Source organism: Anabrus simplex, chromosome 1 (genome assembly GCF_040414725.1).
Source record: "Anabrus simplex isolate iqAnaSimp1 chromosome 1, ASM4041472v1, whole genome shotgun sequence".
NCBI lineage: Eukaryota > Metazoa > Arthropoda > Insecta > Orthoptera > Tettigoniidae > Anabrus > Anabrus simplex.
The window spans coordinates 540,837,982-540,854,919 of NC_090265.1; the positions used below are offsets into that span (position 1 = coordinate 540,837,982).

Consider the following 16,938-nt stretch of genomic DNA (forward strand, 5'->3'; position numbering starts at 1 on the left):
ATTTACAATCCCATTTGTGTGATTATCCCAATGAAGATCTTTCCTTACATTAATAACTTGGTAATTACAATGATTCCCATAAGAAACTTTCACACCATCAACGCAGTAATTAAAAACGAGAGGACTTTTCCTATTTGTGAAACTCACAACCTGACGTTTAACCCCGTTTATCATTATACCATTGCCTGCTGTCCATCTCACAACGTTATCGAGGTCATTTTGCAGTTGCTCAAACACTTGTAATTTATTTATTACTCTATACAGGATAACATCATCCCCCAAAAGCCTTCTCTCTGATCTAATTTTTTACTCATATCATTTTTAAATACTGTATAAGAAAACATCAAGGTCCAATAATACTGCCTTGAGGAATTCCCCTCTTAATTATTACAGGGTCAGATAAAGCTTCGCCTACTCTAATTCTCTCAGATCTATTTTCTAGAAATATAGCAATGCATTCAGTCACTCTTTTATCTAGTCCAATTGCACTCATTTTTTCCAATAGTCTCCCATGATCCATCCAATCAAATGCCTTAGACTGATCAATCGCGATACAATCCATTTGTCCTCCCGAATCCAAGGTATCTGCTATATGTTGCTGGAATCCTACAAGTTGAGCTTCAGTGGAATAACCTTTCCTAAAACCGAACTGCCTTCTTTCGAACCAGTTATTAATTTCGCAAACATGTATAATATAATCAGAGAGAATGCTTTCTCAAAACTTACATGCAATGCATGTCAAACTGACTGACCTGTAATTGTCAGCTTTATGTCGATCACGCTTTCCTTCATACACAGGGGCTACTATAGCAACTCTCCATTCATTTGGTGTAGCTTCTTCATGCAAACAATAATGAAATAAGTACTTTAGACATGGTACTATATCCAAACCCATTGTCTTTAGTATATCCCCCGAAACGTTATCAATTATTCTAGCTGCTTTTCTAGTTTTCAACTTTTGTAAATGTCGTTGTTATCATAGGTAAATTTTAATACTTCGTTAGTATTAGTCACATCCTCTATCTGGACATTATCCTTGTAACCAAGAACCTTTACATACAGATGACTGAATATTTCTGCCTTTTGAAGATCCTTACATACACACTTTCCCCAGTTCATTAATGATTCCTGGAATGTCCTTCTTGGAACCTGTTTCTACCTTAAAGTGCCTATCATCATTATCTTCGTTTGGATTGGATCGTGTCCTAGTTTTACAATACCCTCTGTCCCGGGTTCGATTCCCGACAGGGTCGGAATTGTTAACCATCATTGGTTAATTTCGCTGGCACGGGGGCTGGGTGTATGTGTCGTCTTCATCATCATTTCATCTTAATTAGGACGCGCAGGTCGCCTACGGGAGTCAAATCAAAAGACCTGCACCTGGCGAGCCGAACATGTCCTCGGACACTCCCGGCACTAAAAGCCATACGCCATTTAATTTTTTAATTTAATACCCTCTGTGGATCGGTGGTATAAAGTGCCAGCTCCGTTCCCAAGGTCACGGGTTCTAACCTAGGAATGGTAGTAGGAGTTATAAAGGCCAGAAAAGAAGGTCTATTCGACACTCCCATGTCGCACGATGTTGGCGTGTAGGAGATTTCTGGTGACATTTAGTATTCATTCGACAAAAGTAGTTTATAAACACTCAGCCATACATCGCTGAACAGAGATACGTTTCTCTGGCACTTGGCTGAGTAAAACGGAATGTAGAAATTGACACACAGACAGCCTTGATAACGTCAATTCGAAATGCGTAAACACGGAATCCGAGACGTGCGATTATTATTATTATTATTATTATTATTATTATTATTATTATTATTATTATTATTATTATTATTACATCGTTATGCCCTACTAAGGAACGAGGTTGAACTCATTTAGCTTATGTTTTTGCTTTCTTCTTCTCCCAGAATCTCTTCATCCTCTCAGTAAGGTTTTCCTGCGTTCTTCGGTGTTTAATTGGAAAGTGTTCGATGTGTCGACAGCGTTGCCTTCATAATCTTCTATTTGCAACTAGCTTTGTGGCCTCGTTTAGTTCCACACCTCCTACTTTTAGATCAGAGGTACTCACGCTGGACATTTCGACCCGCGGGCGCACAGCATTGTAAGCGGGCGCGCTGGCAGGCTATAAGGGTATGCTATTCAGCCACTGTGACGTTGTGCCTACGTCACAGGCCGTGAAGCTTGAGCGAAGTTCTCCCAGTCACTCTCGATCACTGCGGCGATACCCAAGTTTGAAATGGTGGCAGAAAACGGCGATAGAAAGCAGAAATACACGTCATTTTTAATTTACGTTGTAAGAAATAACTTTCATTGCAGTTTGTGTGTTTTGATCGGATACAATAAACAGTTAGGCCAACAACCTCAAATATGTTTGTACTGTACGTGATGAATTATAATTTTCTCTAATTTATTTTAAGAGGTGCTTTAGAAACATTTCTAATATAATACGGAATCAAGGTGGATGTGGTTGCTTGGGTTTAAAATATTTGATAAACTCACCAACAATGCATTCATGCTTACCGGGAATAACATAAGTTAGGTTATTCATTTGAAGACATGCTGCATATTTTACTCTTCTAAATACTTAAGCTATCGGGCGCAATATCTATTTGACAGATGCAGGGCCTCTCAGGATGCATGCGCTTGGTGCATGCACTGTGCACGGTGTAAAAGACGACTTCGCTTGGTTGACCAGAGTGCAGACCCCCTACTCATCGATTCGGAGCAATAGCGCTGTCTCTCTCTTTCCCCACGCCTGTCTCGCTCGCTGCCCCTGTCTCCCTCTTCCTCACTTGCTGCGTAGCGCTCCAAATCCGAGCCGAATTGAGCCGAGCTTAGCCGAGTAGCCCAGAGACGAAGCGTTGGTCCGAGCCGTGCCGAGCGGGAGCGATGCACAGTGCACGGAGCTCTTGCGCCTCGATTTGCACGCGTGAGATTTTGGGCGTTTGAGAGGCCCTGATCTACAGGGTCATCCGTTTGGGGTGTCAGAAAAGTAAAACGCTATATACAAGAAACTATGCACATTTATTGCTTGTTAACGGTACATACATGTTAAGGAGAGTGTGGAGTTTGTGTCACAGCACATTAGCACTCAACATGTCCACCATCGCGCGTGCGGCACAAACGATACCTCGAATTCATGCTGCGCCACGTGGCACCTAGCATTTCTGGAGTGATTTGCTGAAAAGCCGCTGTAATCTCCCTCCGTAGGTCAGCCAGATTCTGTGGTCTTGGTGCGTACACTGTCGACTTGACGTAGCCCCATACAAAATAATCTGGAGGGGTTAGGTCAGGGCTATTAGGAGGCCGTGGGATAGGTCCACCACGGCCGCACCAGCGATCGTGTTGACTCGGCCACTCATATGGAATGTGGCTTCGTCCAAATATCTTCCTCCTTGTTGCTATCACGACGCCTTCCACGTGTGTGAAACATCTGCAATCCATTTTCTAAAAACATGTTGTACCATTTAACAATGTCCTGATGTGATGGGACACGCCTAACGTTGTACTGACGTCCGAAAGCTCGCTGGGTCTCCACTACAGTCGAAAATTTGGCATACCATACGACACACTGAGCGCGTTGTTGTGGTGTAACCACCATCTTCACTCAACTCTGTATCAACACTGACTACTGAGCGAGCACGCTAACTTGTACCAAGGTCTGTCTAGGGAGGTCAAGTCACGAATGCTACTTATGGAGCCGCCATAATGGGTCTTTAAGCGAGCGTAGCCAAAGGCAAGTGTATTCGAATTTAGAGGATTTCGGTATCGTACATCGAAATAAGAACAAAATGCCAACTATTTTTCATAAAGAATTTAATTGGGCATCTACTATTCATGTATATATAACTGTATAACACATAAATGATATGAATACATTCACAGCTATTTGAATATGGAGATATTTAACAGAGCCTGATTTTTTTTTGAGAAACAAGAATCCACAGAAAAGCTCATGTCCTACTCTTTTACTTCCTTACACTGGGTTTCTTATTAATATCATCTGTCAAATACGTAATCTTATTGACTGAAACATAGAAATCTGTACAACAACTGTGTCATATTATTGCACCCGCTCATGTAGCGGTCAGTGCCAAGTTATCCCGGTGGCTCTCTATTTCTTCTCAGGGTATCCAATTCCGCTCATAAAATCTGTGATTTTATATATGATTATTTTACGTGGTTTCGAAAGAGAAATTGGTCGCTGGGATACGCTTCTCGGGAGTATCTATACGCACAAGAAACAAACCTGTGACCGATAACTTCAAAGGGATATCGCTTTTCCTTTGTAGAACATATCAATTGCTTACATCTAGAAGACTTATCGACTAACTTACAACTAGACGTTACCCGAACAAAAATTAAAACACAGACACTTACTAAAGAAAAAATATATAAGATTATTTATTGACTAAAATAATGTTCGAGATATTGTGAAATCTGGGTAGTATTAATTCTGTATTATTTAATCATGGGAAAAACTAGAGCCAGCGCTGGCTCAAATAAAATAAAATAAAGCTTAAAAACATATTAACCTTCTCTCATAACTAATGTTTAAATTCCAATTAACACATATCTGGATATTCGTAGCCATGTTCCGAAAATATTACATTTTCTCCAATAATATTCACGATCACTGAGCATTCATGGAATCAAATAAAATTTACATATTGTAAATACTGCTCTGTTAATTATTAAAATTATCCACACAACATATAAGACGTCATACTGTGGAAGAATGAATGATTTGTTAACTTGAAAACGTAATAAAATTACATAGGAAAAAGTTAAATTGTAAACGCAAATCTGCTCATATTTTCACGTAATTATTTCCCAAATATACTCTTCTGTGAGTATTAAACTGTAAAAGTGTCCTCCAACTTTCCATTCATAAGTTATAGTCTTTCACAGATTATATTCATTCATAGATCTGAACTCTGACTATTTGGTCATATATTTTGAGTACGCACAGGTAACAACTTATGAGCTAAGGCAATACCACCCTAAAGCCTACGACATATGGCTCCTAACTAACCATAGTAATATACTTCATATTTAAAATTCCCAAATTGAAATAATTATTGTATGAAAAGAAATAAATATCTAACTATTTATTCAAGTAGTTTCTTATCCACACACTCCTCTATTATTGGCTCAATGTACTCTTGCGATCTGCACTGTCTCAATACTTCATATATATACGTGCTACTGAACTTGTATGGATAGTATAAAATGAAATTATTTCGTATTATCCTGTAACGTCACCGCACCACGAAATATTAGATGTATACTCAGTCATGAGTCTATTGAATCGTATATTAAAACACTCTCTCATACGCAGTACCTGTTATTCACCGAAGTCAAACATAAATATAACTGTCACGATACACAATTCTACATAATACATGTTTATCTTACCTTAGAATGGTCATCTGCGCGTTATTCTCTGCTTGTCATATACTTTCAAATACGGCACAGAAACTCACCTCGTATTTCTAATATACCATTATCACGTTGAATAGCAATTCTTACACTTCCCGTAGAACATAAACAAACCTCTACACTTTAACCATTCATCAATATACTCGAATAAATAATCACATTTCAACACTATTCCAAAGACACTTTAACATAATACCGGCTTCCATATGGCCGTATGCATATAGCCATTACTCCCAAAACTATATGCTAAATATTCTAGAATTGCTTTGTAAAAAGTACGCAGTTAATAACCTTTATCTTAACGTCTGTAGTACGAGTTCACTGCCGTCTTTCTATGATGAAAGGAATACTTAATTTGACAATAATCATCGTATCGCGCAGGTATTTCGTGACGTAATCTACATTCAGGTAAGCGAGAGTAATCGAAATTTCACTAGTAAGTTAGACTCGTTGCTACTAGGCATTCGCAAATGACACTTCTTTCTCTTATCCAAACTAGTTCCACTGTAGATATGCTAGTGCGGTAACTAGTATATGTCATATTAGCATTCTAATTCTACACTTCCATCCTATCTTAAAGCCTTAAGTATTTCACACTTCACTTATATTACACACGCGTTCTTAATTACTTCAAAAATCACCAAATATTCAGCACATGCCAAAATAGATTGAGGGTGCAGATTACAAGAAACTACTCTACTAAAGAAATGTATGGACTTAGCTCGTCAGTTGCTACGTTTGGTCTGGTGGTTGCTGCATCCTTCGGTTGCCGCTAGACCCTCAGATCGGATCTGGATCTCTGGTTGGATTGCACGTTCATGGTCATCAGCTGGTCACATAGCTCGTCGGACCACTCCTTCTCGTCCGGTCTTTTGGCTGGCCGGTGCTCATCCACGTCATCATGTCCACTGGTTGGCCGGTCCAATCATCCACAGCAGGTCATCTGGCTCGACGGTACATATCCCCAGTTCGGTCCATCTTGTTAAATTAGCAGACAGTCATCATCTTATATCTGTAGACAACGAAAAGAATTCCATGTGCGCAGTAATTGGACATGATATTTTCCATATTTCAAATATTTAAGGAAATCGTCGAAGTTTTTCTTTGCTCTGGAAAGATTCCTCCGTAAATAGTTATTAGGTTTACTGCTACGGTATTTACTATCTTCTCGTATGAAGTTATTCAAAATTATAAAATGGTGAATTCCGATTCTTTCGATCGCTGAGTTGGTGCTCACTAAACCAAGTCCGTCGTATATCACCCAAAATTATATATTTATATACTTTTCTCGCCTCTTCTACTAGTATACACCAGTGAATAATTTACTCGTATGCTATCGCCGATATATATAGTCAATATTCTTCTTCAATAGCTAAGAATATTCTTCGAATATGTAGTTCTGCTCGTTTCTGCGTCTTGTCTCCGAAGGTAATTTTTTTAGAGTGACTTCTTAAACAATCCTCCCGCTGCTATATTTTTTTTAAAACAATTCAAAATGAGCCTCTACTGTTCTGCAGTGTCTTCGAAATTTATCCTTTCCAAGTCGTACATAGCCTCCTATTCGCTGCATTGATATGAAGTTCATTGCCTTAGTAGATCGCATGGGCCATACCTTCCTACGCCGCCATTTTGTTGTTGGTCTTCGAGATGCGAACGGGCACATTATGATTACCGGTACATGAAACACTGAACTTGAAGTACTGTCATTAAAGTACTAAAAGACAGTTGCAATAAATTACCTTCAGCGTTTTCTTTATTAAGAAAGTAATTACCGATACTGCGTTTCTAAAAGGTTACCCCAGTATGTTGACAAACACTGAATGCTTATTGAGTGCATTAAATTATGTATGGTAACTGTTGTTCTCCATTCATGTGGTATTTCTTTGGGTTCTAAGGCAAAAATAGTCTGCACATGTGCAACAAGAGTGATGTTCTTAGCTACTCTTCACTAGTTTATTGATAACCCATGCAGCTATATAGTACAAAGTGGTGGTGGTGATTTTTGTATTGAGAGGAAGTACAACTGAGCAACCATCCTCTATAAACACTAATCAGAAGAAAACAAATGGAAGGGGTCCAACACTTCGAAAAATGAAGGTATCGGCCAAAGAAAGATGAAGGCCACAAAGTGCGTGGAAATGAAAAACTTCGCAGGCCTCGAATGCGCTAATGCCGTCGCGGTAGGAAGAAAACAAGTGTTGACCAGAGGAGGTCGGGCTAGAACAGGCGAGAGCCTGACGCAAGTAAGAGAAAGCAATGTCAAGACTCAGCTAAGGGCCTCGTAGTCACAACCCAAAATTGATTTCCATGGTGGTTGGGTCCAACAGAATTACACCCACGGTATCCCTTGCCTGTCATAAGAGGCGCCTGAAAGGGGCGGCAGGAGCTCCTAACTAGGGAGCGTGGGTTGGCGACCACGGGGGTCTTAGCTGAGTCCTAACATTCATGAATATAATAATAATAATAATAATAATAATACCGGTTAAGAAAATTAAAGCCATTGGTAGACAAGATTCCACAAAAACAGAAATTCAGTCACTAGGTTAGGCTATTTTAGGGATTACATTAGGATATTATGTTAGGCTACGGTACCTTAAATTACAGTTAGTGCAAGTGAAGCGAGTGTTGTGATCTTCAAGTATTTGTCCAGCCATATAATGTACTCTATGCCTTTGCTGGCAGGATGTAGTGTTTACAGTGCCCTATGTCCTCTGGTATGGGCTAGAATAAATTTGTTACTTTCATTGACCTGTCTCAGTCTCATCCTCGGCTTTGACAATATGAAAGTGGCCCAGGTATGAGCGATGCTAGTAATGCCATTCCTTATTCAGCCAGTCCCTGTTATGAATGGTGTGAAAATATCGCTCATAGGGTCGGTTGGTGCATGCATTTCAGTGGGCTTGGCAGTCTGATATGTAATAACAACTTCTGGCTCAGTGAGGAAAGCAACGGGAAACTACCTCACTCCTCATTTCCCTAGTATGCCTCTTCAGTGACACCTAGGCTTCTATGACAGCTGTTGGTGGAGCTGTAGAGGATTTTTTTTTCTAGTTGCTTTACGTCGCACCGACACAGATAGGTCTTATGGCGACGATGGGATAGGGAAGGGCTAGGAGTGGGAAGGAAGCGGCCGTGGCCTTAATTAAGGTACAGCCCCAGCATTTGCCTGGTGTGAAAATGGGAAACCACGGAAAACCATTTTCAGGGCTGCCGACAGTGGGGTTCGAACCTACTATCTCCCGAATACTGGATACTGGCCGCACTTAAGCGACTGCAGCTATCGAGCTCGGTCTGCAGAGGATCAAACCAGCCTTCGGGCTGAATACCCAACATACACATAATGTACTCTAGAGACTATTTAAGATTAATGAAATTTAGCTGTAAATAATAACTACAGTACCGTATAAGATTGCTATTAACAATTGTTGGACACAAATTGTTGGTTTGAAGTGATTGTAATTAGTTAAGGAACAGGAACAAGCATGTGAAAGGTTTACATGAAAAGGAATGGAATAAAATGGCTTTTAGTGCCGGGAGCGTCAGAGGACAAGTTCGGCTCACCAGGTGCTTGATGCTCGTAGGCGACCTGCGCGTCGTGATGAGGATGAAATGATGATGGACACGACACCTACACGCAGCAGCGAAATTAACCAATTATGGTTTAAATTCCTGACCCTGCCGGGAATCGAACCCAGGACCCCTGTCACCAAAGGCCAACACGCCAGCCATGGAGCCGGACACATGAAAAGGATATTTTCATAAACATCAATACTACTATTACACATTTCCTGTTACTTCTCTTGCTTGTTTTGAAAGACAATTCTCTTTCTTTGGGAGGTTTCCTATTATATGCCAAAGACTTGGGTGGATTAGGGACGTTGAAAATTGTTGGGATGGAATTCTACTTGAGTAGTTTCCGTCCATCTGCCCTCTTTAGTTCAAATTGCGATTCTTCAAAATGATGCCAGAAGAAAATACATAATAAGGCCTATAAATATAAAACATCGATCATATAAACATATTATTATTCAGGAATAATACGAATGTATAACTTCACTAACCTCGCACAAAACGGAATTATCTGTAGGTTGCCATTTGTCACGCCTACAGTTTTGTACCCACTGAGCTCTCCTTTGCTTATCTCTTGGGAAGCGAAACACTCTAACTCCGTCAATTGTCTTATTTTGAAAATATGGTGCGGCAGAGTATCCCATTTTTCTTCAAAATATTAGTAATAACTCACATCATTACATCGGGCACGCCCACATAACAACGATATTTAAGACCCAATATGGCCGCGACCGCAAAGGATTGTGGTAGCGTGACCAGACCTCCCTAGACAGACCTTGCTTGTACCGCCTCTGTACCTGACATCTGGTGATTGCACTATGAACTACACTCCTACGTTGTCTCGCGGAAGTCATTGTTGCAAAGAGACTCATTGTTAACTCCCATCATTGTCACGTACATTACAGAAAATTACATAGATATATATACATTAACATAATAGCTATAACGTTATACTTTTCTGACATCCCAAACGGATGACCCACACTCCTCACTCGTGTTGAAACTCCTCGCCATTATCATCGCACGCTTGATAAGTTTTAAATACTATTTTCAGATACTGAGTGAACAGAGAAAGTCACCCTAACACTATAACATTGTGCTAAATCAAGCAGTAAACTTGTTGAATTATGTAAATATATTACGATTTCCTTAGTGAGCAACAGGAACTTCATTTTTTTTAAATGTAAATACTGCTATTCCCATTCAAAGAATTGTAAATCGAAGCTTGTGCGCTTAAAGCCTGTATCTTGGAATTTAAAAAAATTGGCTTCACGTCGCACCGACACAGACAGGTCTTATGGCGACGATGGGATGGGAAAGGCCTAGGAATGGGAAAAAAAAAAACGGGCGTGGCCTTAATTAAAGTACATCCCCAGCATTTGCCTGGTGTAAAAAATGGGAAACCATTGAAAACCATCTTCAGTGCTGCCGACAGTGGGGCTAGAACCCACTATCTCCCGGATGCAAGCTCACAGCTGCGCGCCCCTAACCGCACGGCCAACTCGCACGGTTTGTAAATTGTAACACAAAAATGATAACGTGACAGTCTTTTTAATATATAAATATAAGAAAATAAAATTGTTTATATCGAACGCTTATAAATCAAACGCTTATGAATATCTTGAAAAGGGTCGGTTTTCTTGCGATTATAGCGTCTTTTTAAAAAGATACTGTACCCCAATCAACATTTCGCTGTGTACTGGAGGGGAGCTTCATAGTCACAATCGAACGTCATTGATTCACTTTTATGCAAAGTGTGTTCGCTCTGTCGCTTCACTGTGACGTATGCTTGCTACGTAAGCTGCCCGCATTTACGTCAGGCCAACCCGGCCGCATTGGGCAAGCTTTAACGGGCACCCAGCTGAGCACCTCTGTTTTAGATCATAAAAACGGAGCTTAATCACCGTCGTTTTGGCCTCTCTCTGCTTCTCTTTCTCTCCACGACCAAGTCCTTTCTTTGTTTAAGAAACCTATTCCCCTCTATTCGCCTTTCATGATCCCATCACCCAATCCGGTTCATACACTCTGCTTTATCCATTGTGTTCATTTCTAAATTGGTCATTCTCTCTTCATTCCGACTCCCCTTATGCCATTGTTCCCACCTGCTTGCACCAGCATTAATTCTCGCATCTTCCACGTTCGTTTGTTGTTTAATTTACGAATAAGGTATCCTGAGTACACCCATCTTTTACTCCCAACAACCAAGTCGTTCTGAGAACAGACTGGTATAAATATAATTTCGTCTGACTGTTGACATCTTTGTGAAAGGCTAGCGTTGATCACAACTGCGAGCACACTGAATTAGATTTGCTACACCTCGGTACGATTTCACTTAGTACTGTAGCTTGCATCCGGGAGATAGTGGGTTCGAATCCCACTGTCGGCAGCCCTGAAGAGGGTTTTCCGTGGTTTCCCATTTTCACACCAGACAAATGCTGGGGGTGTACCTTAATGTTAAGGCCAAGGTCGCTTCCTTCCAACTCCCAGGGCTTTCCTATCCCATCGTTGCCATACGACCTATCTGTGTCGGCGCGAAGTAAAGCCACTAGCAAAAACTTAGTACTGTATACTATCGGGGGAGATTACACACCCTAAAATCCACCTATTCTGTTTTCGTATTCCCCACTTGAAAATAAATCCGCTTAGGTTCATTTCCAGGTGGCATTCGTTTAGTCTTGGAAATGCTAATTTTGATGTATTCGCTGAACCACTTTTCAAGTTTCAAGAGATTAAATTGAAAATTCACAGCACAGTCTGGTCTTAATGGCTGGTGTATCTGTCCCAAGTTGATGGTCATTCATGAAATGAAATGTCGTATGGCTTTTAGTGCCGGGATATCCCGGGACGGGTTCGGCTCGCCAGGTGCAGGTCTTTCTATTTGACTCCCGTAGGCGACCTGCGCGTCGTGATGAGGATGAAATGATGATGAAGACAACACATACACCCAGCCCCCGTGCCATTGGAATTAACCAATTAAGGTTAAAATCCCCGCCCCGGCCGGGAATCGAACCCGGGACCCTCTGAACCGAAGGCCAGTACGCTGACCGTTCAGCCAACGAGTCGGACATGGTCAATCATGATTGGGAGAGAGGACTTTTTATTTTTTATACAGTTCATTCATTTATCCACTCAATCATGAATGCTCTGTGTCCCCAGTTGGTGGCTATCCGTGACTGGGTGAGAAGAGGGCTTATTCATTCATTCATGCACGGATACAATTCAATCATGAAATCAAACAGTCACCAATTAATATAGTCATTCATTTATTCTTTCATTCATTCAATTCATTCGCAATGTACGTTGTAATAGTAGTAGGGTAGCTCTGTAAATAGTGATGACACAAATAAGCACTAATAAACTTAGGGAGGGTAAGATACATGTTTGTTCTAGATTATATACCTCTGTTAACGTCTAGGACTAAATAAATAAACTTTAAAGACAAAAAAAAAAGAGAATAAAGATTGAATCGAAATAGTTAATAACTTTAATTGTAATGTTTAATCTTGTAATAAGGAAAAGAATGTATGTATCAAAACACATTTTGGATTACAATGAATTATTACTCCCTCCCCCTGAGTTCAGGTGATCCGAAACTGGGGGATGAGAGTATTCTATTCTATTCTGTTCTGTAAATAGAACTACTAAACGGTCCAATTTGGAACGAGAAATGAACGTCAACAATCAAAACCTCATTGTAGACACTTGTGGGACACGAGACGCAGCTGAGTCCTGAATCGTCTCCGCTATTTCGTAACAGGCTCTTCCCTTAGATTTTTCCACCAGACGTTCCTTTTATTCTCTTCCGATCTGCGAGTTGAGATTTTAATTTTCACGTCTGTCACCGTCTTCTCATTTTTTTTTCACTTGGTACCTTCATTCTTTGAATGGTAGAAACTTCATTTCTCCTACGATTCGTACTAAAAGTTTCTGATAATCCCAGTTTTTCATCTGAACACGGCAATCACATCTTCAAAATACTGAGTAGTGTTGCATCTGCCTCACTTTGTATTTCATACCAAGATTTATTCTATTACCACGGCTGTAGACTTTCCCTGCATAGGGATCCCAGAAACAATGCGACTCTCCATCTCTTGTTGTAAGGTCTATACATTCAGGGATCTCTGAATGAAGCTGGCGCAAGACAATACACAAAATTGTAACCAGGGACCAGTTCTCAAAGGCTAGGGCAGTAATATCTGGTCTGCTAGTTTGTTGACATGAACGGTGGTATGAGTGGCTGGTCAGCAATCTCCACAATAATGTAACATCAAATGGACCTGTGTCTGAGTCACAGACGGAATTAATGCTATAAAATAAGTATCGACCGCATCTGCGGTGTAGTACTTAGCGTGATTAGCTGCCACCCCGGGAGGCCTAGGTTCGATTCCCGGCTCTGCCACGAAATTTGAAAAGTGGTACGAGGGCTGGAACGGGGTCCACTCAGCCGCGGGAGGTCAACTGAGTAGGGAGGGGGTTTCGATTCCCACCTCAGCCATCCTCGAAGTGGTATTCCGTGGTTTCCCACTTCTTCTCCGGGTAAATGGTACCTAACTTAGGGCCAAGGCCGCTTCCTTCTCTCGTCCTTGTCTATACCTTCCAATTTTCCCCCTCTCCCCGCAAGGCCCCAGTTCAGCATAGCAGGTGAGGCTGCCTGGGCGAGCTATTGGTCCTCCTTCCTAGTTGTATCCCCCGACCCAAAGTCTCACGCTCCAGACACTGCCCTTGAGGCGGTAGAGGTGGGATACCTCGCTGAGTCCGGGGGAAGAAAACAACCTGGAGGGTAAATAGATTAAGAAAGAAATAAAGAAGGAAATAAATAAATAAAGAATACGTGCCGCGTGATAAATATTGTAGTCATTATGAACTGAAATTTATTTGTAAATATTTTATTACACATCTTCAAGACGAAGTTGTTCAGACCAATGTGATCAGTAGGGGTCCGAATTTAAGTAAAAATCCTTTTTTTCTCGAATATCCGAAAACGAGGCCGAATATATGTTCATTCTGGGTCATTGTTGGCCAGAAAATGGTGTGTTTTACGTGTTCTTTTTGTATTTTCAGGCGTTTTTGGCTTATTGGTCATTTTTTAGCCTTTGTTAGGTCTTAACTTCACCTTCTTTGGACTACATTTTTACTGTCCATTCTGCCAGCAACACCTTTTGTCTAGTAAATACAGATATTTGAACCATATCTGAAAAGATAGACAATTAAATGAAAATTAAATAAAAAATGAAACTAGTACTTGAAAAAAATCATAGGTATCAAATTATGTACAACATACGTGACATATTGAAACGAGAAAAGTCTGATGTGTTTCTGAACAGGAAGATCTCATTTGATTCTATTATGAATCCGTATATGTTTATCGATGTTTCGCAACGTGCCTCTTTGAAAACCGATGATCCATTAAACGTAAGAACCCGGAGGTGACTTGTGATGTACCGCAAAGCCAACTGAGATAAGGTTTCCGAATTCCAATTTCTGTATCCCTAGTGTGGTTAAGCCATATATGACTCCAGTTATACTAATTTAATTATTTTTCTCCAGGGTGTCCATTGCAGGTTCGCTGAATTCGTTATAGATGGAAAAAATATTTCAATCTAAATTCTGCAAGTAATTTAATAAACACGAAATTCCTTTTTTTTTTTTTCAAATTACGAAATACATACAATGTCTGAAAGAAGTATATTTGCACTGTATGTTGCATACCGCCAGAATTTTGCATTTTAAAACATCTTCCTTAGTCCGCCTCTGTGGTGTAGTGGTTATTGTGATTAGCTGCCACCCCCGGAGGCCCGAGTTCGATTACCGGCTCTGCCACGAAATTTGAAAAGTGGTACGTGGACTGGAACGGGGTCCACTTACCCTCGGAAGGTCAACTGAGTAGAGATGGGGAGGGGGTCGATTTCCTCCTCAGTCGTCTTCGAAATGGTTTTCCGTGGTTTCCCATTTCTCCTCCAGACAAATGCCGGGATGGTAGCTAACTTAAGGCCACGGCCGCATCCTTCCCTCTTCCTTGCCTATCCCTCCCAATCTTCCCATCCCCCGACAAGGCCCCTGTTCACCATAGCAGGTGAGGCCGCCTGGGAGAGTTACTGGTAATTCTCCCCAGTTGTACCCCCGACCCAATGTCTCACGCTCCAGGACACTGCCCTTGAGGCAGTAGAGGTGGGATCCCTCGCTGACTCCGAGGGTAAAACCAACTCTGCAGGGTAAACAGATTAGTAAGTAAGTAGACATATTCCTTCATTAAGTATGTAATTAGAACTAAAATTATGAATGAATTTGAATTGCATTTTACGTCCCTTTTGCCAGTTTTTATGTATATTTATAGGTCATTTAAGACAATTTATCAGTATCTTCACCCGTAAGTTCCAATGACTTTTTACCACGGCCGTGCGGTTGGGGGTGCCCAGCTGTGAGCTTGCATTCGGGAGATAGTGCATTCGAACCCCGCTGTCGACAGCCCTGAAAATGGTTTTCCGTAGTTTTCCATTTTCACACAAGGCAAATACTGGGGCTCTACCTTAATTAAGGCTACGGCTTGCTTCCTTCCCACTCCTAACACTTTCCTACCCTATCCTCGCCATTAGACCTATCTGCGTGGGTGCGACGCAAATCAGATTGTTAAAAAAAGTAACAAAACAATTCTCATAAGCCGGCTCTATAATCTGGAATGCGTTTTCGATATTTCTTATCCGTATGTTGCGACAATTCGAGAAGGAGATTTTTCGCATTTATTTGGTTCACATATTTTGCAAATATTCACTCATTGTTGCCATAGGTAGGGCCCCATTCTCATAGATGCGCAAGTCGCTTGTTCAGCGTCAACTCGAAAGACCTTCGGAGGACTTAACTTGTGTCAGGCTCCTCACTTTCATCTATTCTACCCGACCTCCCATGGTCACTCTTTTTCTTCTCCAACCCCGACGGTATTAGAGCATCAAGGCCTAGGGAGTCCAACATGTCATGACTCATGACGTACACAGCTTGGGTAAGTGCTGTCCAATGCGGAGAGCGGGATTACCAGCACTAGCCCTCTAAGGAAGTCGTCTCTCGAAGAGACATCATACACCATTATACTTTGAGTCCATACCTGCTATGCTGATACCATTATCCTGGCTGAATCCGTAGTCACAGAAGTGACTCATATAAGTTTCCGATGATTTGTTTATCGGCTGAAACAGCTCTGAATTTCCCAAATACTTTACAATATTACACAAACAATATCTACTATGGACAAATTTTCAGCTTCTGCATTTAACATATGAACTGAATAATTTTTGCTATTTGTTTTACGTCGCACCGACACAGATAGGTCTTATGGCGACGATGGAATAGGAAAGGCCTAGGAATAGGAAGGAAGCGGCCGTGGCCTTATTTAAGGTACAGCCCCAGCATTTGCCTGGTGTGAAAATGGAAAACCACGGAAAACCATCTTCAGGGCTGCCGCCAATGGGGTTCGAACCCACTATCTCCCGAATACTGGATACTGGCCGCACTTAAGCGACTGCAGCTATCGAGCTCGGTGAACTGAATAATTTAACACGTAATATTAAATATAATGTGAGGGTGATATGTATGTACTGTAACACCACTGACAGCTGAGAAAATACCGCTTAATCGATCAGTTAGTCTTCTTACTCCCAGTTCTTCATAGCCCACAGGTTGCGATATTTTAGTAACGCTACTCTTTTGTCTGAAATCGTTCCGATTAAATCATACTGGGGACTAAATCTCACGGCTTGCAGGTCAGTATCGCTTTGGCATCCGGGAGATAGTAGGTTCGAATCCCACTATCGGCAGCCCTGAAAAAGGTTTTCCGTGGTTTCCCATTTTCACACCAGGCAAATGCTGGGGCTGTACCTTAATTAAGGCCACGGCCGCTTCCTTCCAACTCCTAGGCCTTTCCTATCACAT

General features: G+C 41.2%; 1 protein-coding gene across 1 annotated transcript in view; it reads right to left on the minus strand.

The window, feature by feature from the left end:
• Positions 1–16,938, minus strand: part of prom (prominin) — a 330,972-nt gene that overhangs the window by 222,844 nt on the left and 91,190 nt on the right. The gene's annotated exons all lie outside the window — the stretch shown is intronic.